This window comes from Podarcis liolepis, assembly GCF_965112155.1.
Source record: "Podarcis liolepis genome assembly, chromosome: 5".
Lineage (NCBI taxonomy): Eukaryota > Metazoa > Chordata > Lepidosauria > Squamata > Lacertidae > Podarcis > Podarcis liolepis.
The window spans coordinates 62796668-62818574 of record NC_139556.1 but is presented as its reverse complement, the minus strand read 5'-3'; the positions used below and the strand labels follow the sequence as shown (position 1 = coordinate 62818574).

At 41.3% G+C, this 21907-nt stretch overlaps 1 long non-coding RNA gene across 1 annotated transcript in view; it reads left to right on the top strand.

Annotated features, from left to right (window-relative positions):
* The window catches only part of LOC310708054, a 233158-nt gene that overhangs the window by 142982 nt on the left and 68269 nt on the right, over positions 1-21907 (top strand). The window contains exon 4 of the long non-coding RNA XR_014526831.1: positions 1087-1163. This is a non-coding gene — a long non-coding RNA (uncharacterized lncRNA). The remainder of the gene's footprint in view (positions 1-1086; positions 1164-21907) is intronic.

Below are 21907 nucleotides of genomic sequence, written 5' to 3'. Positions count from 1 at the left end.
TAAACAGCAAGCTTTACTTTATTATACAGACATGATGTGAATGATGTGAATAGTGTACAGCATTGCATTTTATTCTTTAAAAGTTCATAAAGTTCATTGTGGGCAAGCATTTCCTTTGGAAAAACCGTGTCTCCCCCTTTCTCCTCCATACGCTCTGCTTGTCCATGCATCTTTGTTAGAAACCGGCTTTCAAGTTTCTAAGGGTGCATTTAGTGCAACTTTTGGTATCTGTGAGGGGTTCATATTGTTAAACAAAAACACAGGAACCTACTGCTGCCTTTTGCAATCCTTCCAACTGTGCTAAACTGCTTCTCAGAATAAATGTTGATGGAGGGCAAGCAAGGTAATCCACAGCTTCACAGAGTGAGAAGGCCCTCGCGTGACATTACTGTTTCCAGTGTAGCACAGGATTACTTAGGGCTTTGTTAAATCACACCTCATTCCTCATATATTTTTGTTCCGAAAAGGATAGCTGTGTTTCCTTATTGTAAGGCGCAATATTCAGGATCTTGGTTTCTCCTCCAGCTTAGCAGATAATTTCTTTTTCTGGCCTCCATACCAATATGTCCACCATATAATCACCTCTCCTAGGTGATAGTGAGAGACAGAGCCAGGCTTGATTTCTGCTGAGATCCAAGGCTGCAGCCATGGGAGAAGCAAGACCTTCTTGGGGTGTTGACGCTGTGAGCCCCTTCCTCACAGGCTCAGGTGGTATATATGTGCAAATAAAACATATAAAGACGCCACAGTCTCCGCTGTCCATCATTCTGAGGAAACCAAATCCTGGCTAAGCACCTAGAATCTTGCGCTGCTCAAAGATTGGGGTGGCCTGCAACAATATACATTTTTTGAACCAACAGTTGGCAAAGAAAGTAGTAATTGTGCTGGGGGTTGTAGTCAGCATCGCCATTCCTTGATCACTTTAGAGCTACTATAAATATAGAATATGCATATAGCCATTCTAGTAGAATATGGGGGGGTGTCACTAGATAATGAAGATTGCGATTGCTGAGACATGATGTTGTAAGAGACCTGTGATCTAGCTCTGTGCCTCACAGGTACCTGCCTTCTCCCTTCTTTCTGCAGGATGCAACTTATGCCACCTTTATGCCACTGGGAAGGATGAATGAAACTGCCGCTTTAGATTTCTTTCAGTTCCTCATGTAAGTTCAGTTTTCTACATTTCCACATCAGTTTGCAATTCAAAAAATTTAATTTCATAAAAAAAATCACCAGCATGTTAGTATGAACATATCCTAATATACACATAACGGAATGCCCTTTTGCCTAATACCTTCATTTTTGCAAAGTAATTTAGCCTAATCTAGAGAATTTTTTAATGTTATTTTCATATATATATATATATATATATATATATATATATATATATATTTGCTTTCGTAGATTTTCACGGGTACAGGAATGCAGGTTTTGGTGTCCTCGGGTGTCTTCCCGTGTAAAAGTTGGGGTGTCTAGGCGACGTTTCGACGAGGTCTCACTCGTCATCTTCAGGCTGGTGCTTTCGGCTTCTTGTTACTGGAACAGAGCAGGATCTCAGTGTTTGAGTTCCTATAAATACTTTTTGGATTAGCTTCGTAACCCTGTTTTGCTGGTATCCATTGGCGATTAACACATTTGAGAGATTCTGTAACTCAGTTGTCAAGTGGTCTTTGTCAGCCAGGCGTTTGGTTCTGGAGATGAGAATGGATACCAATGGATACCAGCAAAACAGGGTTACGAAGCTAATCCAAAAAGAAACACCCCCCAAAAACCAAGACACAGAAGAAAACAATGGCATGGCCCTCCTTCCTTATATCAAGGGCACTACAGATAAAATTAGCAAAATCCTCCATAAACACAATATCAAAACAGCCTTTTGCACCAACCAAAAAATAGCCAATATCCTCAGAAACCCCAAGGATAAAATCCAGTTGGAAAACCAAGGGGTCTATGAAATACCCTGCAAAGTCTGCCCAGCCACGTACATTGGACAAACAAACAGACGAATAAATGCACGTATCGCAGAACACAAGAATGCCGTCAAAAAAGAAGAAAAAACTTCCTCTCTTTTCCAACACATGAAAGAAACAGGACACGAAATTAATTTTGCAGATTCCAAATTGCTCTTTAACATGGAACATCACCACAAGAGAATAATCATGGAAGCCATCGAGATAGAGAAACACCCTCACAACATGAACAAGCGTGACGACACATCCCGCCTGCCAGACATCTGGAAATTAGCCCTCCCCACAAAAACCGACACCAGATCCAGAGGCACACAGAACGCCATCACCAATCAACCACACCAGACCCAAACCCAGACCCTCTCCACAGATAAATTACAGACACCATCCAGTAGCCAAACCATGGTGGCACCTCCGGATGCTGCACCCCCCTGCAATCCCTACACAGATCTGGCTGGCACAGGACACAAAACCACAGCTCGCCCCTATACACGAAGCCAAGCCAGAGCACAACTAAGTGCAGTACAGCCATCTTCTCAGAAAAACTCTTCACAAAGCTCAAGATGTCAAGACACGAAGGCTTTAGCAACTAATCCACACCTAATGACCCACCTAAGTGGTACTCAGAATATCACCCAAGAAATCACTCAAGATATCCCTCAAGTAATTAAGGAACAAAAGAAGAAAAGGCACACTAGCCTGGGAACTTCCTCTCTGCCCAGAACATTGGAGGCTATACACCACACCCCCTCAACAGTATTTATAGGAACTCAAACACTGAGATCCTGCTCTGTTCCAGTAACAAGAAGCCGAAAGCACCAGCCTGAAGATGACGAGTGAGACCTCGTCGAAACGTCGCCTAGACACCCCAACTTTTACACGGGAAGACACCCGAGGACACCAAAACCTGCATATATATATATATATATATATATATATATATATATATATATATGCATTTTATTGCACGTTTTACCCTGGTATGTGTATTTTGGTACATTTTATTGTTTGGTGGGAGAACTGCTATGCAAAATTCAAGGAAGTGTGCATTTTAAAGGAGGTGTGTATTTTGGTTCTCATATTGTTTCAGAAAGGGGCAATTAGGTAGGTTCATCTTTATATGTGAATTGAATAGAATTTCTCCTCCGTCCCTAGTTATCAGAGCCACACATTTATCTAGAATTTGTTTTAGCAAGGTAGTTAAGAAGGTAAATGTTCACTCTCACTCACTCGCTCATACACTCCTGCTTTTCAACCACTCTTCCATCCAAGTATAATGAGGTTGAGACTTACTTAGCTTCAGGGATGTCAACTTGAATAAAGTATTGGGGGGGAAGTAAGCCCCGCCCTGCATAATCAATCACATGACATGGTGCACACACACCACTTGAATGGCAATACCCATCAACTGGGGCGGGGGGCGGCTGCCCTCTCAGATATTTTATTGGGGGAGCAATGCCCCCTCGGCCCCTAGCAGTTGGCGCCTATGCTTAGCTTTAACAGTATGACAGTATCATCTGCCTTCAGACTCATGCTAGGCCTTTTAAAGTGCCCCAAGAAATTCAGAGACTTTCAGGAAAGGGCAACCACTGGGAACTGCCATCTCTTTCTTTTCTTTTATTTTTTACAATGACTTGGGAATGACATTGTGTCATCTCTGTAGGGGCATTATATAGGACTGGAGAAAGCCGATGGCTGCTCCCTGTGACTCTGCTACTGCCTGAAGGGGCAACAAAGCCTTCTCAGATGGAGAGGGGAAAGAAGAACATAAAAGACTCCCCCGCCTGCAAAATAAATGTAAAAATAAGGATTTTACCCACACTGCCAGAGTGAGGCAAGTGTTTGCTGTGCCTCTTCAGCACCAGCCCTCCCAAAAATGTTGCAAAGGTGCCATTCTCTGTGTTCATACAGTCTTGTGGACAGCAGATGTTGCTCCCTACAAATGCGTTATAGACTCACAAGAAGTAACATACTGATGAGCATTGCCTGCTTCCCATGGTAGCATAAACTCATTCCAGTCTGATATAAGGAATGTACACGGATGCTCAAATAACCTTAATTCTCTTCTCGGGAAATGAGGTCATCTTATAAGTAGCAGCTACTCCTAGTTTAGTGAAGGATCGCAGTACGTGCAACTCAGTGTATCAGTTGGAATTTTAAAATGCATTTATTTTTGGGAAACAAATGTTTTGGGTTCAGTGGGCTGTGATTGGAGTTACTGGGAACACGCTGCTTGAAAGAGCCTCCACTCATTTCCATGTAAATATCTTTGTTTGAACTTGCATATAGTGGCAGCACTGGTAAAGTAGTTTATCAAGCCTGACTATTGTTTCTGCTGTATATGTATCTATTTCACTGAAATGCATTGTTTTGGGAAATTGGGAAGGTACAAATCAAGGGATGTCTCCGCTCCAGTAAACAGAACTCATTATTTTTCTTGTGGCAGATTGCTTATGTGGATTCCAGTTTGACTCTCAAGAGACAGTTCATACGAGATTATTTTTTCTTACATGGAGATAATTCTCAGCCCTTTCTTTCCAAGAAATACAGGATGAGTGACTGTGAATGTGTGTACATGTGGGGCAGCGGGCAGGTTCTGCCCCATCCTACACACCTTCAGCTAACTTTGTGAACATACTCTGTGGGCTGATAAAACTGTATGTGCAGTTTGTTTTTTATTGCAGTCAGTTTCCTCAGATGGTGGTGTCCATGATTATGACAGCATTCAGTGAAGGCTCTACAACAGCATCTGAGAGGAGTTCTGCTATATACACACACACACACACACACACACCCCGTGGTAATATTCTAGGTGGGTGGGTGGCGAGAAACAGTGGGAAGAGTTTTGTGTTGGGTGCCATTTGCTGACATTGGGTATCTGCTCTGAACCTTATTTGGAGACTAGATTATTTTGATCAATGTAGGATATGCAGTAACTCTGGTTCTCAACAGGGGTGCCAATGGGGGTGTTGGCCCCCTCAAATATTTTATTGGGGGCGGGCGAAGGGACCTTGGCCCCTAGGAGTTGGCCCCTATGGTTCTCAAAGTTTATTTCCAGAGTGGATAGTGGGTGGAATGTCTCTAGACATAACATCAATGCAAACATCTTATTCACTGCATGTTGCTTACCATGCCACCTAAACATTTGTGTGCATTCATGTGCATTAATTTTCCTAGTCAATATTGACATTAGCGCATGCAATGAGCGTTTTTGTGCAAATTTTGTATATTGTCTGGTCTACATATATAGACTGATACATGTTGCCAGGTTGTTAAGTAGAATGTGAATTCAGGCAAACGATTTGTGCATATTGTGTGCATAAACTTAATGTGCAACATATTGGCTATGCAATGTGCAATAAGGCACTGTAAGGCAGCTGCCCTCAACCTGATGCCCTGCAGATGTTTTTGGATTGCAACTCCCATCAATTCCAGGCAGCTGGGACTGCTTTTGGAAGGCATCAGGTTCGGAGAAAGCTGCTACAGCATTACTCCTCATTTTTCAATTTCTCCAAAGTCTTTAGCTCCCCTGAAAATTTAAAATCAGCTTGATACAATACGTCTTGCCTATTACTATTCTTGATACAATACGTCTTGCCTATTACTATTTACCCACTGTTTACCCAATAGTTGGTTCATTGAATATTTGCTCTATAATGATGTAGCTTCTCTATGGTTTCCTCCATTTTGTTTTGTAAATGAGAAAATCTTGTCCTTGAAAGCAGCGGTTAAGACAACCAACACCTGGCATACTTGACAGTCTACTGCTACTATTAGTTTTTGGATCAGCATGTTCCATTTGTATGAATTTCCCGGATTTTACATAGTCACTTATAGTGGGCCCAACTTTCTATAGCCACATGTAAACCTAGGATTATTATCCAGTTACTTGGCGGCAATTTACTTTTCTCTGGCAGGATGTCAGGCTGGAGAATTGCCAAGGCATGCTGCTGTTTTCTTCATTGTTTTATGAATTACACTGATCTGCAGCTTTCCACTTCTTGACCTGCATGAGGTGTTGATTGAATTTAGTGTGCCAGATGGTTATTGCAGCTCATGTACCATCATACTGATGGTTTCTTCAATAAAGGCTCTTCTGGGTTACAGTGTGCACTGACAGTGAACTTATATTAGGCAAACATTTGGTCGCGCTGACTTCCTTTCCGCTGTAAAATGCAACATTAGGGCCAAGAACTGCCAAGTCAAGATTAGTTTTCTCAGCTATGATTTACATTAGATTGCTGTTTACAGTTTTGATTCAGAGCCCCTTGCAGACTGGAGATGTCAAGAGTCCTGAAGGGCTCAACATTTCATGTGCCACAAAAGCCTCGCTGCCTCGCATCTGGTGGAGATGTAAACCAAGCCACCTCTTCCTTGATCAATCTTATGAATTTTCATATCTATGAGTGGCTGTAGACATTGAGAAATGCTGGAGGAGGGACAGAAAGTACAAGTGCCTTGCACTTCATGTGTTCCAGCTCCACGGCACTGAAAGTGGAGAGCCTTCAACTATACTGGAGTGCAATGTGAAAACCCCTAATTGCAAGGGACAGTTTGAACAGTTTGCAGAGTGAGAGGTCTACATGAGACATTAAGAAGATTAGGAGGTAGGAAAGACCTGAGCAAATTAGGGAATATGGGCATGTGTGCATCTTCCCACATTCAGGAAAGTCTGAGGCTATGCCATGACAACTAGCTTTCACTTGAACCCTAAGAGCTACGAATGTATACATTTTGTATTCAGAACTTCACAATCTTTTATATTTACATCAGCCAAACTATCACGAATGTATTGAAGAATCATGAAACTTACTCAGTGCACAATTTTTCCTGGGAAAGGACAAATCTTTCCATCTCAGATTCTCACATTTTCCCAGCCTTAAATTCAGTTCACCATATTTTTGCATCAATCTGTGAGTTTGCAATAAATATACATGCAGGTATGAAATTTTCTGTAATGTGCATTCTAATGTTATTTTCACTAAGATAAGATTTTTTGTGTGCACCTTTCCCTAACATAATGCTTTTTGGGTAGACATTTTTGAATTGCAGATCTGTACTGCAAAATTAGCGGAAGTGCAACCTTTGAAGGATAGCTGTGTCTTGCTTTGCATGTTGGTTCAGAAAATGCAAATTACATAGGATTCCATTAAAATCCAAACCAAATGCATTTCTCCCTATCTCTAGCGACACCTATATAATAGTCTTATGCTGCCCTAAAATTATGAGTCTGAAACAGTTTCTGTATGTGCTTGTTAGAAGGCACAAGCTGCCAAACATTCCAGACATATTTAGGAGGAAGCGTGCTATCTGCAGGTTTTATGAACTTCATGAACAGCCAAGAAGTTTTATAAGGTGTCTTTCCAATCATATTTCTAGTAAAGCAATTTCAGTCAGGTTATTGTGCTTTCACATGACTGAAATTGGCCTCTGACTGACCTGCTGTGGAACCACACTGGGGCCAATTATGGACTATTGACGTTTTGAGATGTGAACTTTGCCACCTGGTCACCACACAATTGTCATGACATTGCCATTTTGTTTTATGGGCAATGAAAAAATTCTCTCTCACACACCTTATTACATATATCCCTCACACTGACTTCAGTGTGAAATATGAATTATTTTATATGCTAGATGAAAGTTGTATGGTTGTGTTGGACTGAAATGATAGGACTATGGGGCAAGGAAGAGGCTACATTCATCCAGGCGCTTCTACTGAGAATGACAGAAACTGGATTCACAATTTCTAGTGATGTCTTGACAGTACCTTGTCTATTAATTTCTATCTGTCTGCTGGAAGACCTGTACCTCTTATACCCTAGAATTGCATTCCCTGCTTGGTGCAGCTGCAACACATCAATTATATTGTAATCACCCAAGTTTCCGTTTCCCTTTCTTCTTTTTTTCCAGCTGATTATTTCCTAGGAAAAAAATATATTCCCAGGCATACTTGGAACTGTTAAATACCATCCATCTCTTATTCTTGTCCAGGAAGTTGTACAATCTGGTATACTGCCATTGCTTTCCCAACATATTTCACAAGACAGATATACTGTTATCTTGGCTATATTCTTGCAGCTTAATTGCATATTATGCAATGACTAAGCTTTGGACATACGGTGCAAATGTAACTTTAGTTTGGGCAAAGAATTTTAATTGGATTTTCATTTCCACTCACAGATAGGTTTATTGAAATTGTAGTGAAATATAATAAGATAACAGAAAACAGAGGGTGCATAGACTTGTTAAAAGTTAAACCTAAATATTCAGGAACAATTAAGATTAATTACTACAGTGGGAATGTGTTAATATGTGATATATATATTCCTAATGTTCTCTGGTGTAAATAAAGCTTCTATATTATGTTGCTTGTATTGGAGATATATCATGGACCTTTGTCCTGTATTCTCTAGATATGGATAGATACAGTTCAGCAAAATAAATTTACTGATTTTCTTCTCTCATTGCTTCCCACACTTTTGGTGTTGGATAGATTTTGTAGGTAGGATAGGATATATCTTACAATTTATTCCTCCTATTACTCATGTGTGTGAGCAGAATATTTAAAGTAACCAATTTAGTGTTAGACTTAAAACAATTAGTTAGCAGAATTTAAAACACCATCCCTTGCAGCATTAATGTGGAAACCTTGAGATTAGGCTTATTTTATCCAGGCTGTGGTTAACAGACTGGTTTTTTCCCCACCAAAAGCGATGAAATCACCAACTTTTACCTGTGTACATGCTCATTCTGAGATCTCTCAGTGTGCTTCTTTCTTCACTTAAAACTGTAATTCAAACATTTAAAAAACTCATGTAGCCGTAATCCTACACGCACTTACTTGGGATGAAGTCTAATTGAACTCAATGGGATTTTCTTCTGAGTAAACTGCGCTGTCAAAAATCTGGTTCATTCCACAAGATTCTGAGTATCATTTTGTGTGGCGTTTAAATAAATAGCACAGCAATCTGTGAGATCAGCCTGTACTGTCAGAGAGAGAGAAGGGAGGCAATGCTCGCTTGTGCACCAAAGCACAGCTGGCAGGTGTAACTGTTATCCTACTCATCCAGGCAGCATCCCCTTAAAAGCAGCAGTTCCTTAGGCCAGTGCAAACAATGCAGATTAGAACAGGCTTTTGCTGGAAGTAGAACCAACTTGCTTACAGTTCTGGAATTTTATTCTTGAACTATTTCATCCCTCATAAATCCTTCTGCTTCCTGTTCTTGCCAGCTCAAGATAGAAAATGATAAAAGCCATATAAAGCTGCTGAGTGTGATCCATTTGTTGTTTAGTATCTAAGAAGCTGTTCTGCGTGAAACTCGCTGGTGGAATTGCTTTTGCCCCAAGCAAGTGAGTTTCCATAGAAAATCCAGCAATCCTAGATTGACATCTGCCTAGTTATATTTGCACAACCACTCCTTCAATGTTACCATTCAGTTGCCTCAGTTAATGACCCTGGGTGTTTCTGCCCAAATACCTTCACCCCACAGTTGCAATGGATAATAGATGATCACTGCAGATGGTGACAGCAGCCACGAAATTAAAAGATGCCTGCTCCTTGGGGAAAAAGCAATGACAAACCTAGACAGCATATTAAAAAGCAGAGACATCACCTTGCCAACAAAGGTCCGGATAGTTAAAGCTATGGTTTTCCCAGTAGTGATGTATGGAAGTGAGAGCTGGACCATAAAGAAGGCTGATCGCCGAAGAATTGATGCTTTTGAATTATGGTGCTGGAGGAGACTCTTGAGAGTCCCATGGACTGCAATAAGATCAAACCTATCCATTCTGAAGGAAATCAGCCCTGAGTGCTCACTGAAGGACAGATCCTGAAGCTGAGGCTCCAATACTTTGGCCACCTCATGAGAAGAGAAGACCCCCTAGAAAAGCCCCTGATGTTAGGAAAGATGGAGGGCACAAGGAGAAGGGGACGACAGAGGACGAGATGGTTGGATAGTGTTCTCGAAGCTACCAGCATGAGTTTGACCAAACTGCAGGAGGCAGTGGAAGACAGGAGTGCCTGGCGTGCTCTGGTCCATGGTGTCACGAAGAGTCGGACATGACTAAACGACTAAACAACAACAACAACAACAACAACAACAAAATGTAAGGCTACCGAACAAGTCAGTCTTGTGCATATTCATTTGGATCATAGGAATGAGGGAAGTTTGCTATGGAGGGGTCGAAATTATGCAAATAAGATTTTGGGAGTTAAATGGTACATTCTTTTAAAAAGTTCTACAGTGTTTGCAAAAAAAAAAAAAAGGTTCAAGGTTCACAAGAATTCAAATACTATGTGAATACAGAATGCTCATACATTTAATTGAGACTCCTAACCACATTCGCTGAAAGCGTGGCTCCCAGAATTTCTGGACCAACATTTGGAAGTTACTATAAAGCACTGCAAAGCGGTCATAGTGCAGATACTTGTCTGGGACACGTCACCCATGATGCCTCCTCCAAGTGATTCTGGGAGCAACCTGTGAAGACAGTTGTTGGCTGGCCCTGTATATGGTGGTGGTGATAATTTGTACCTTGCCCATCTGACTGGGTTGCCCCAGCCACTCTGGGCAGATTCCAGCACATATAAAAACATAGTAAAACATTTAACCTTAAAAAGCTACCCTATACAGGGCTGCTTTCAGATGTCTCCTAAAGGTAATATGGAGGGGGAGCACATAATCCACTGCCCCGCTCATGAGCCACAAACCTCAACATGCCTAATGAGAGGGGCCAGTCCTGTGCTCACACCATTTCCATGTCTTCACTTAATGCATGAAGTGGGAGCGGCATTATGTCTGAAGGTTACCCAAGTTTTCTATGAGTTCAGCAGAACAGCTGAATAATACCGACACATGAACAGGGAGCCTCCTTTTGCAGTGTTCCCTACTGGGCAAAGATTGGCTACACACCAAATAGCTTGATTGCACAGAGGACCTTTTACAGCTTTGGCTGCACAGAATTCAGGATCAGGGATTGTGGGCACAGCCTCTCCCCAGTGCTCAGGTGGATGTGTTAATAAAGCTAATGTTGAACCAGAATTTCAATTTCTTTTAAATTTTGGTGGCAAATCTATAAAGAAGCAAGAACTGAGGTTCTTATGGAAGCAGATCATCAGCATTTCATCAAGCTCTTGATAGGCTGTTTCCTTCTGCTCTGGAAACTTGACACAAGAGCTCTATGGAATCATGTATTTTACTTTTACCTTGTCAGGTGTTGTGAAAAGCATGTCACAGATAATCAGCTACAACCTAATTAGACAATAAGGAAACAATGAAATGAATTCTCTTTTTTTGACGTGGCACCTGGCTTCAGTGAGCTGAGTACACTTAATTTACATTCTGGGTAAGACAGAAGCAAGGCCTAAATATTTAAAATCTGAATCTGTCAGCTAACCTATATTGCCTCAGTCTCAAAATGCAAAAGGGAATCTTTATCTCTGTTACAATTATGGTCCAATCTTACATCTGGGTGAGTCTCCAGTTGTTAGTAGAAATCTTCAGATAGAAACTAACATTTAGAACTTTCACAAATAATAATAATTTGTTCAATATCCAACAAATATAGCACAGCCCTGGGGCAAAGGATTACAATACTTATAAAGCAATCCAAAGCACCATATTTTGACGAATGTTACAGATAATGCAAAATCTTAACAAACTGCTGGTTTATTTTAGAGATTTATATACTGCTTAATAATATGCATTTCTAGGTGGTGAACATAAAAACAAACCACACAAAATGAAATAGTTCTCATAAAAACAAACACTACCTTAATATGCTTGCTGGAGCAAGGAAGTCTCAGTCATGCACCTAAGTTCAGTAAGAAAGAGCTTTTTAGAGGATGCTGTTACAGGAAAACATATTCTGTAAGGCAGCAAATTTGCAAACTTGGAACAATGCAACTGTGGAAGAACTGGAAATGGGAGTGATAATAATTGGAAAGGAAGAAGAGGAGGGAAATAAGTTGCTGTGGAAAGTGTCCCTGAACTTTTAGTTGTGCAGAAACAATGATGTCTGAAACATAAATGGTGATGACAGGAAAGTCAATTGATGGGAGACTGGACAAGAGGCTGTACAATGGACAATGTAACAAATGCTGACAGTGGTAGTGCAGGCTGTCACACAACCAGGCAAAGGGAAAGATTGGGAATCAATGTGAGAACAATTAGTTGAAAGAAGTGTAACAAGAAGCGGATGGGCAAAGGCTTAGGCAGCGTTAGGTCTCATGCAGCTTGTAACCTCATTGTACGTCTTCTCTCAGCTTTCACGTTTGACATGTTATACGTTAAAAGGCGACAGTCTTGAAAGATTACAAAGGTGTCATTCTCCAAGGGCTGAGTGGCCAGTGTGTGAGAGGGAGGAGGAGAGCTTTCTCTTCTCACTTAATTGAGGACCTCCCTGAACCTTGCTTTGCCCTGCTTTTGGACAGTAAAATCTATTAACTTGATTTCTCCAGGAGCAAGTATTGCAGTGCACACTGTATACATATGGTGTACATGGTGTACACCATGAACCTTCCCTGAAGACCCTAGAAGAATTGTCAGGAACTTCAGCTTAACAATTGGGTTTAGGACTTTATCCATTAACATGGAGGGGGTGTGGAACTGACATGCATGAGAAGCCCTTCTCCCTTTGTGTGTTCTTCCCAGGATATCAGGTCAAAGGGCATCAGTGACCAGTACATCTGGTACCGATCAATGAGCCTGGGGGATAGGGGGAGCGGAAGAGCAAGAACCAGCTAGCAACGGACAACACTTGCATCGTCTAATCTGTGAGAGTGAAGATAGAAACAATGGTAAAGGTGGCTAGATTACCTCTGGAAGGCAGTTCAGCTGCCAAAGATAAGTGAGCATTGGGTGGGGCTAACACTGTATAGGACACATTCATAATAGGTTTACAAATTTAGAGCGGTCCAACCGTACAAAATAGTAAATGTGGAAATGCAAGCGTAGTATCCTGGAAAGAACACTTGTGACGGTGAAATAAGAAGAATGCAAGACATTGAAGTCATACTTCTTGAGCATTGGGATGCCATGTCTTTCCTGAATCTGGACTTGCTAGTTTTGTAGATTTCACCAGATACTGTCCGTACACCCTTAAGCTTTCCTCTGCAGCTAGAAGGCTAGTGATTTGCTTGTAAAACAATAAGAACTGAGTTGCCAGATGGCAGATTTTGTGCCAGACACCATATGGATTTCATGCTGAGTTGTAGATGTAGAGAACGCACACTTTCTTGACTCTAGCTGAAATGAGTGTTCTGCTGAGTAACACTCATTTCATTACTCTAAACATGCATTTAGAGGAATGATTCCCAAACTTTTTCTTTCTCGCGGACCACTCAAAAATTGTGAAGGGTCTTCTTGGTGGATCACTTAACGGGTTTTCTGCTGGTGTACGTAGCATTTGCAATACGCTGTGCTAGGTGCAGTGTGATCTTTACTTATTTTTTTTGCTTCTTTTAGTTCTTATATTGAATTTTATTGCATTTCAATTTCAATTTCATTAAATTCAAAACACCCACAAGCAAATCAGGATGAATGCTCATTGACATATACGTAACCTCCTTGTGAACAAATCAGAATTAGTGCCCATTAAAACCCAATATAGTCAAACCTCCAGGTAAGCTTTGTGAAACCAGGCCTTATGAAGAGCTGTTGAAGGATCGGGGTATGTTTAGCCTGGAAAAGAGGAAACGGAGAGGAGATATGACCATCTTCAAATATCTAAAGGGCTGCCATATGGAAGATTGAGCAAGCTCGTTTTCTCCTGCTCTGGAGGGTAAGACCTGAACCAATGGCTTCAAGTTACAAGAATGGAAATTATAACTAAACACCAGGAAGGACTTTCTGACTGTTAAGAACTGTGGAATGGACTCTCTCTGGAGGTAGTGGACTTTCCTTCCTTGGAGGTTTTTAAGCAGAGATTGGATGGCCATCTGTCGTGAATGCTTTAGTTGAGATTCCTGCATTGCAGGGGGTTGGAGTAGATGACTCTTGGGTATCTTCTAAATATACAGTTTTATGGTTCTGTTATTCTAGTTTGCAGAGAAATAGGCAGCTCATTCTGGCAAAAATATACGGTGAGTGGGGGACACCAGCTGTACAGTAGATATCTATGGCCGGTGTCTTTTATTTCTGAGCACATAATACAGGTTTTAACAGTGGCATGTATATGATTTTCTTTTGCCCTTAGAACAAGTAATTGGATGCTTCGCCAAATTAATTTTTTTATTCCCCACAGAAGCTCCTAGCAAAATCTGTAGTTAGGTGGCTCTGTTTCAAATTATAATTAAGTTCTCAGCTATTAAAATGCTGGTGACTTACTTGGAGATGATCGAGTCTACAGAGAATAAAAGGACAGGAGGATCATTATAGCATAAGAGAAGGCAAGGAGATTGGGAAGCTATACAAAAAGGGATTAAAAGCGCAGAATGCTGCTTGGGTATGTGACTATGCTGAGATGTTCTCCTTGTCTAAGCAGACGCAGTGGCAGGCAGAATAATGTGATCAACTTCAAAAAAAATCTTAGGTAAACAACACAATGTGTTTTTGAAAAGAACAATAAATAATTATAGATCTCATTAAAAGCTTTTAAGTCCCTATGGGATATAGTGCATTTCTTTTCACATTCCCTTTGCTAACTCGAGGGTTAGAAACACAAATAAAAAAGCATGAATAATCAGTTAATGAGTAACACTGCTTTACTGAATGAACTATAGCCCTCTTCAGATGTTTGCCAGAACATGCAAAGATTAAAAGTGTGTGGAGGGGTAGGGGAATATAGCAAGTTAGAAACCTCTTTGAGATTGGGAACCCTGATAATGTGTGCATCCAGCCTCTTCCATACAGGCTGAATTCCTGAATATGTCTAACATTTGTCATTTAGTTTTCATCTGAGAAAACTGGAACTTAAGAGTGTCTCTGCTATTTCATAGGAGGGAGTCATGATGAAATAGATCTGTTTCATCCCTTTGCGCCTGCCAAGAAACATGGAACACAGTATTTGAGTGTAGGAACATAAGAAGCTGTCATACCCCACATTTAGTTCAGTACTGTTTACTCCAGGGGTGATGAACTGCTGGTGCTCTAGATGCTGCTGAACCTGCAACCCCCATCAGCTTCAGCAATCATGACCAATGGCTAGGGATGATGGGAGTTGTACTTCAGTAACATCTCAGAGATAAAGGCTCCCCACACCTGGTCTACACTAGCAATGGCTCTCCAGTATTTCAGACATTCCCAGCCCCCCCATGGAGATTCCAGGAATTGAACCCAATACATTCTGCATGCAAAGCAGGTGCTCCACAACTGAGGCATAGTTATTCCTTAGTGGTTTTCTTGGACATGATCCTACCCATGTTAAGCTCTTGCATCTCAATAATTTCACTGAGAAGAGACTAGAGTCAAGTAATTGCTGGACTCCCCCACTGAAATCAATAGGAATTTAAAGATCTTAACTTAGGGTACTTAAAGCAGATTTGTCAAATGTCAGGTTTTACTCTATGTCCAAGAATGCAAGGCAGGCTTAGGCAGGGAGAGATGGCCTGGAAAGACCAATTAAGGTTCAAGCAGGAAGATGTTTTCAAGTGGACTTGACAAAATTGGTAGTAGAGACGCCAGCAGTGAGAGTAATAAATTAGGGTGACAGGTGGACACATCAGGCACTAGCATTGGATAACCAGTAAGGTAATGAACTAAATTGCACTGAAGTGTAGTAGAAAAGAATAATTAGTAAAATATTTGCAGCTTGCGGAACTAAAGCAGCCATGAATTCTAAGGTCTCTGATGTTCCAAAATTTATGACAGAGTGAGATCATTAACATTGTTTCAGATTAGCTCCATAGGCTACAAATTTTGTTGCTCACTTGAGTAGAAATCTCATGTGTAATGGCAAGTGTAAAAGCCACCCCAAACCAAAATGTGAATCGATCCTCATAGACCATTCCTGTCATCAACCCAGTTGGATGTTTAGGTTGCAGTGACAGGAGTGGTTCGTCTGGTCAGATAAGCTATGGCTGGCGCTCTGTTTGCTTACCTGGGAGTAAGCCCCTTTGACCTCCATGGGTCTTACTTCTGTGTAGACAAATATGGGACTGAGCTGTTATATGTTCATACCAAGCCTAATAAACAACTAACTCTTGCTTTGAGTTTTCAGGATTCCACCCCTTCCTAAGCCCACCTGGGGGATACATACATTTAAATATTTATATACTGAATTATCTGCAGTTCACATAGCACCTGAAGTTGCTTACAAAACTGAAATAAAGGAAGGCTCCGCAATAAAACAGCCAGATGGTAAAATTCACAGTGGAAAAACACCTAGACAGAAACATATAGATGAGACAGACAGAGAGAGAGTCAGTCTGCAGAGCAAGCTTGCTGAAAAAAGCTACCTTTTTACCAGGTGATGGAAAGTCAACAGTGAGGGTTGGGTGATGAACCTTGCCATTAACAGTGCTCCCATGGTGTGAGAGGCAGTTCAGAAAAAGCCAACCCTGTATGCAGAGGTGGACTTTGGTAATATGGTGCCCTGACTGAGGACAAAATTTGATGTCTTAAATATTTATTTAGCACCCTCTCTCCTCTCTTGCCTTTTGTTCTGCACATGCTCTCAAGTGAACTACATCATAGTTGCAGCAACTCAATTGCCATTTGACCAGGGCCTTACTTTGAGTAGGTACCTATATAAATTAGGTATTATTATTATTATTTAATTACTACTACTACTACTACTATTTTCCCTTTAGCTCAGCACCCTGTGCAAAAGAACCACCCATACCACCCTAAATCCAGCACGGCTGTGTGTTCACTGCCCTCCCCTCTGAGAAGAAAGGGACATGGGCCAGATCTATCTTGCACTTAAAGAGCGGTGGCATTCTTTAAGCCTGTTGTCATGGCAGCACAGGGCCTAGACCAAGGGGGATAAGCTTCAGGCCTGGGGTCCAAATCCAAGCCTCTATATCTCCACACCATGGGTCAGCAAACTTTTTCAGCGGGGGGCCGGTCCACTGTCCCTCAGACCTTGTGGGGAGCCGGACTATTTTTTTTGGGGGGGGGGGATGAACAAATTCCTATGCCCCACAAATTTTCTATCTTACAATACTCAAGGCGATTTACAAACTGAAGAAACAAAAAATATACAACTTGTAACAATCTAATGCAATACAAAAATGTGATAATAAAGCAAAACTTTAAAATAAGCAACCTACATCAAAAAGTAACATTCAACAATTATTAGAAAAGTACAAAATAATAATATCGACATATAAAAGTTAAACAGAAATCCACTCAACAGTTACAATAAATAATTTCTAAACTATAATCAATAAAACAACAAAAAGCCACAGTACATAAAATAATACAATACAAATTGAGAAGCAGAAACTAAAGGGTGGAGCAAGGCAGGTGGAAGGAGGCCTTGCCTGATGGAGTCTCTGCCCTCACAGTTCTTCCTCCAGGCACACATTCTGCTCATGTAAAAACACCAGGCAGGCCCCACAAATAACCCAGAGATGCATTTTAAATAAAAGGAAACATTCTACTCATGTAAAAACACACTGATTCCCAGACCGTCCATGGGCCAGATTGAGGCGATTGGGCCAGATCCAGACCCTGGGCTTTAGTTTGCCTACCCATGCTCCATGCCCTCTTGCCTTACCCACAACCCCTATCTCTAGGCCATGTCCCTCCCTGACCCTCCTTCAAACACATTTCTGTCTGACTGGAATTTTTCCTTGAATTTTAATAATTCCTCTTCCTTGCCTGGGTAGAGGATAGAGAGCAGTGTGAGAATGTATGAAGAAACTAGCCCACTGCACCAAGTTAAAATTTACATCTGCTGCCCCACCCACTACTGGCATTTAGCCCCCATATGGTTTCCCAAAGGGGAATGCGGACCTTGGACTCAAAAGGTTTCCCCAGATTATATGTAAATGCCATTTTGTACAAAATTCTATATGCACAGGCAGAGCTAAGGGCAGAGCCAGTTTAATTCTGCACATGTGGTTGACATTTGCCTTTCCAGGACAAGGGGAGAGTGTAGGCTAATAAAAAATAAAAAATTCTAAAATGTGTAATCTAACAGAGAGGAGGAGCCATTATAAATGCTGGAGAACAGCTTCCCTGTTAATGCAAATTGTTCCTTCAGAACTACCAACATTTCAGTGGCATTAATATTATACACATGCACCTTTAGCAAATTCAGTTCCACATTTTAAAAATTCTCCTCCCCACTCCATGCTTGCAATACTAATGAATATTTACATGGCTGCTAATAGGAAATGGCTAAGGAAAGATAAAGAGGGCAATCCTATACTGAAGATACGCTGACTAAGAGGCTACAGGATTCCACAGAAGTCCATGACAGATACACCAGTGGAACACCCCAGATATGACTCAGAAGATTCTATTCAGATTGTGCTATGGCAGATTTCTAGTGTGACACTGTATGCATACTTCTAAATTCTAGTGGAGCACAGGCTTCTCTGTTATCTTAGAATGTGGTTCAGCATAGGATATCATATCCTTTAATCCAGGACAATGTACTTCTGTTTGTGCATTCCAGACTATCTGGGAGTGAATACCTACAATTTATTTTCAGATGTACATTTGGAAAAGTCATTCTGCCTTACATTTTGAAAAATATGTATGAGGACATTGGCTAGAGTGGCCTGGCAGCAGAAGGCATCTTTCTTTCTTTTTTGGTGATCACTCATAGCCAAGTAAGATGGTTTTCCATGAAAATGGTCTTAACAGTGAGTCTGTAAGTAACCATGGAGGCCAATTCTGGATCCACACATCCTTTCACAGTTAGGATAGCTTTCTGGGTGACTTCCTCTTAGCTCTTTTTCCTTTTCATCCTGAGTTCATGGCTGTTCAAAGTCCACAACACCTTTGGTAAAAGCTGTTCTCCAGTTGGAGTGCTCGGAGGCCAGTGTTTCCCAGTAATAAGTGCTTGTATTACATTTTTTAAAGATTTGCCTTGAAATTATCTTTAAACCTCTTTTGTTGTCCACCGGTATTTCGCTTTCCATTCTTAAGTTGGAAATAAAGTAGTTGCTTTGGAAGACGATAATCAGGCATCTGAACAACATGACCAGTCCAACAAAGTTGATGTCGAAGAATGTAGTGAGATCAGTTGATAAGAGAGGACAAAATGTTTTGAATGATTACAAAGAACTGACAGACCTTAGCTAGAGCAGTTGTGTGAATCAAGACACAAGAGTGATGTATAAAAGGTAACACCCAGCCTCTTGCTGAAAATATAGAATGTTACCAATTGAGACAGAAAGGTGAAGCCGCACATTCACGTCATGCATTTAAAGCACTCCAAAATTTTTGGAGATGCCATTTGTTAAGGGTGCTGTCATTTGTAGCTCTGTGCAGTCAGCAGCCTTCAAAATATTACAGTTCCCAGGATTCTTTGGAGGAAGCCATGCCTGGCAAAGTGGCATAAGAGTTCTTCAAATGTTCAGGGATGTGACTGAGGTGAAAGTGAAGATTTAGTAAAGAAATCTTTACTAAAGTAACTGTTTAATAGTGTTAAATATCAGTAAGCAGAGAAGAAAAATGGATGGAGCTTGATATTGTTTGCACTGAGTGCTACAAGAAGGGGACAGGAGGCTAAAAAGAAAGGAAAAATGGAAGATAAAGATATGAGAGGGGACACCCCACTTTCTGCCCTGGCCAGCAAAAGCCCAGCAGAGCTCAGGAAGAGCTGGTTGTCTTTCCTAGGGTCTGTAAGAGTTTGTGTTTGTATCTCAGCCATAATTGAGACAGACCAATCTCATCTAAGTTCAGATGAAGCGTGGGTTGCACAGATGCAGCTATAAGCTTAACAGTCAAGTAGAAGACAAAATACATGCTCAAAACATCTCTTTTTAGAGAAAGCAAAGACCATATAGTTGTCAGTTGGAAGGAGAACAGTGTGCAAACAAATCTTCAGCAACTCTCTGCAATATCCACAGAAACCTGATTCCAGGGGCATTAATGGATACCATATGAGGTGAGGAAGAAACAGGGAGAAAGGAATTAGGGTACCTATCCTGATGGGGATGTCTAGCAAAGCATCTTGAATTGAATGGGCTTTATAGCACAGGGTAGTCCCCCCCCCCATTTCAAATTAATGACATCTCTGCATTGCGTATGAACTTAACTTTGGCAGCTTTGGAACATCGAGGTTAGGCTAATATATTGGTGTCGTTATTAACAACATTGCCTGAATAAATTCATTCCCCCCACAATTTCTATTTGCACTTTTGGTTTATACTTTCATACCTGTTCTTCTGCCTCAAGCATGGTTTGGGTTTGCTGTTACAGATTTTAATTTTATTTTTAAGGGGGGGGAATACCCCTTCACTTGCTGGCTTCCTCAAAAAGAGTTCCACTTGCTGCTCTTTTACTGAGTTTATCAGCAAGGACACTGTCATACCATAATGGGCTCCTGTTGCTACACAAATGAAAATGTCATGGCAGCGTGTGAGATTTATATTGAATTGATCTTTCCTAGGCTTCTGTCGTGGTGGCATTATGTGAGTCATTTGATCTAATAGTTGGCTGTGCCCTGGATGGATGGGTAGTTTCCTGTATCAGTACTTGGCCTTAAAGCAGATAGCTAATCAGAGCTTGGTCGCATACTTGGGCTGGCACCTGGTTGGAGCAGTATTGACCCCATACTGCAGATTGAATGGTGCAGGTTTCATTCCAAACTTATTTCTAGCACTTTTACTATACCTGTGAAGTTATAATCACCTCCCTCCCCAGCTTCTCCAGGAGGCACCTGTACATAGCTATTTTTGTCTTCAGACTTTTAAAGGTGATCTGTGCAGTTCCTTTTTGTGTGAGTGGGCATGGAATATCTCTAGTGAGATTTGAGAATAATTGGCCGTGGTGGTAGTAAGAAGCTTGGAGAGCAAGTGCAGGCTTCAAAAGAACCAACTCATTAACAACCCACAAGTTTCAGAAGGAAGCCAGTTTCAAATAGAGAAGCAATAGCGGACACACGAAACCCACTTCTGCAGGTTTTGTATGCTACTCATGGCCAACTCCAGGCAGAAGGAGGTCCTGAGCAAAAGGTCCTCTCCCTTGTCAATGGGTTTATATGGCAGTGGTAGGGGCAGCAGCACCCTAAGCAGCCCCAGGTGGATGCATCTTGCCACCAATAAAATTTCCCACAATATTCCAGAGGTTCAGTCCCCAGAATCTCCAAGGAGGACTGAGAAATAGCCTGTCTGAAACCCTGGAGAGCAACTGAGGATCCCCCAGTCCATGAACCTTAGATGCTGTTACTAATTAGAGGCTATACTCAGTTGGATGGACCAAGGGTCTGACATGTTATGAGACATTGGAATATGAGCCCTGCTGGCTCAGGGCAGATCCTCTTTTCATAGTAGCTGGCCAGGTGCCCATGTGAAGCACACTAGTAACTTCATACATTCAATATACAGCATTGTGGGAAATGAAAATGGAGGTTAAAAGTTGCTGCCTGGCACTGCTTGTGGTGGTAGGCTAGGGGGCAGAAATTCATGAGCCACACTGGGGTGCTCAGGGTACCCTAGGATGCTGGCTGTGGCCACCATCCCTGATGTTTCTAACATCTGGAGGAGAATCTTGTGGTTCCCCTATGGGGAGTATAAAAATGACATCAAAATGTTCTGTTTGCATGAGAGGAAGGAGGCCCACATATTTCTCAAATGCTTTAGTGGCATATAGGCTGGGCTTGAATAATCATTCAAGGTAACCCTGGTAAAATGAATCTGTGTGTTCTGGCTGGACTCTGCAGCTTGTTCTCCGAAATGTGTTTTGTTCCTAGAAGATAGATGCTGTCATCTCTTCTTGTATTTTTGAAGATTACCCTCTAGTGCGCTGATATTTTCATACAAATCACTCAGAGATGGTTCAGATGAGCACCAATAAATGCTCTTTGACCCCTTTGAT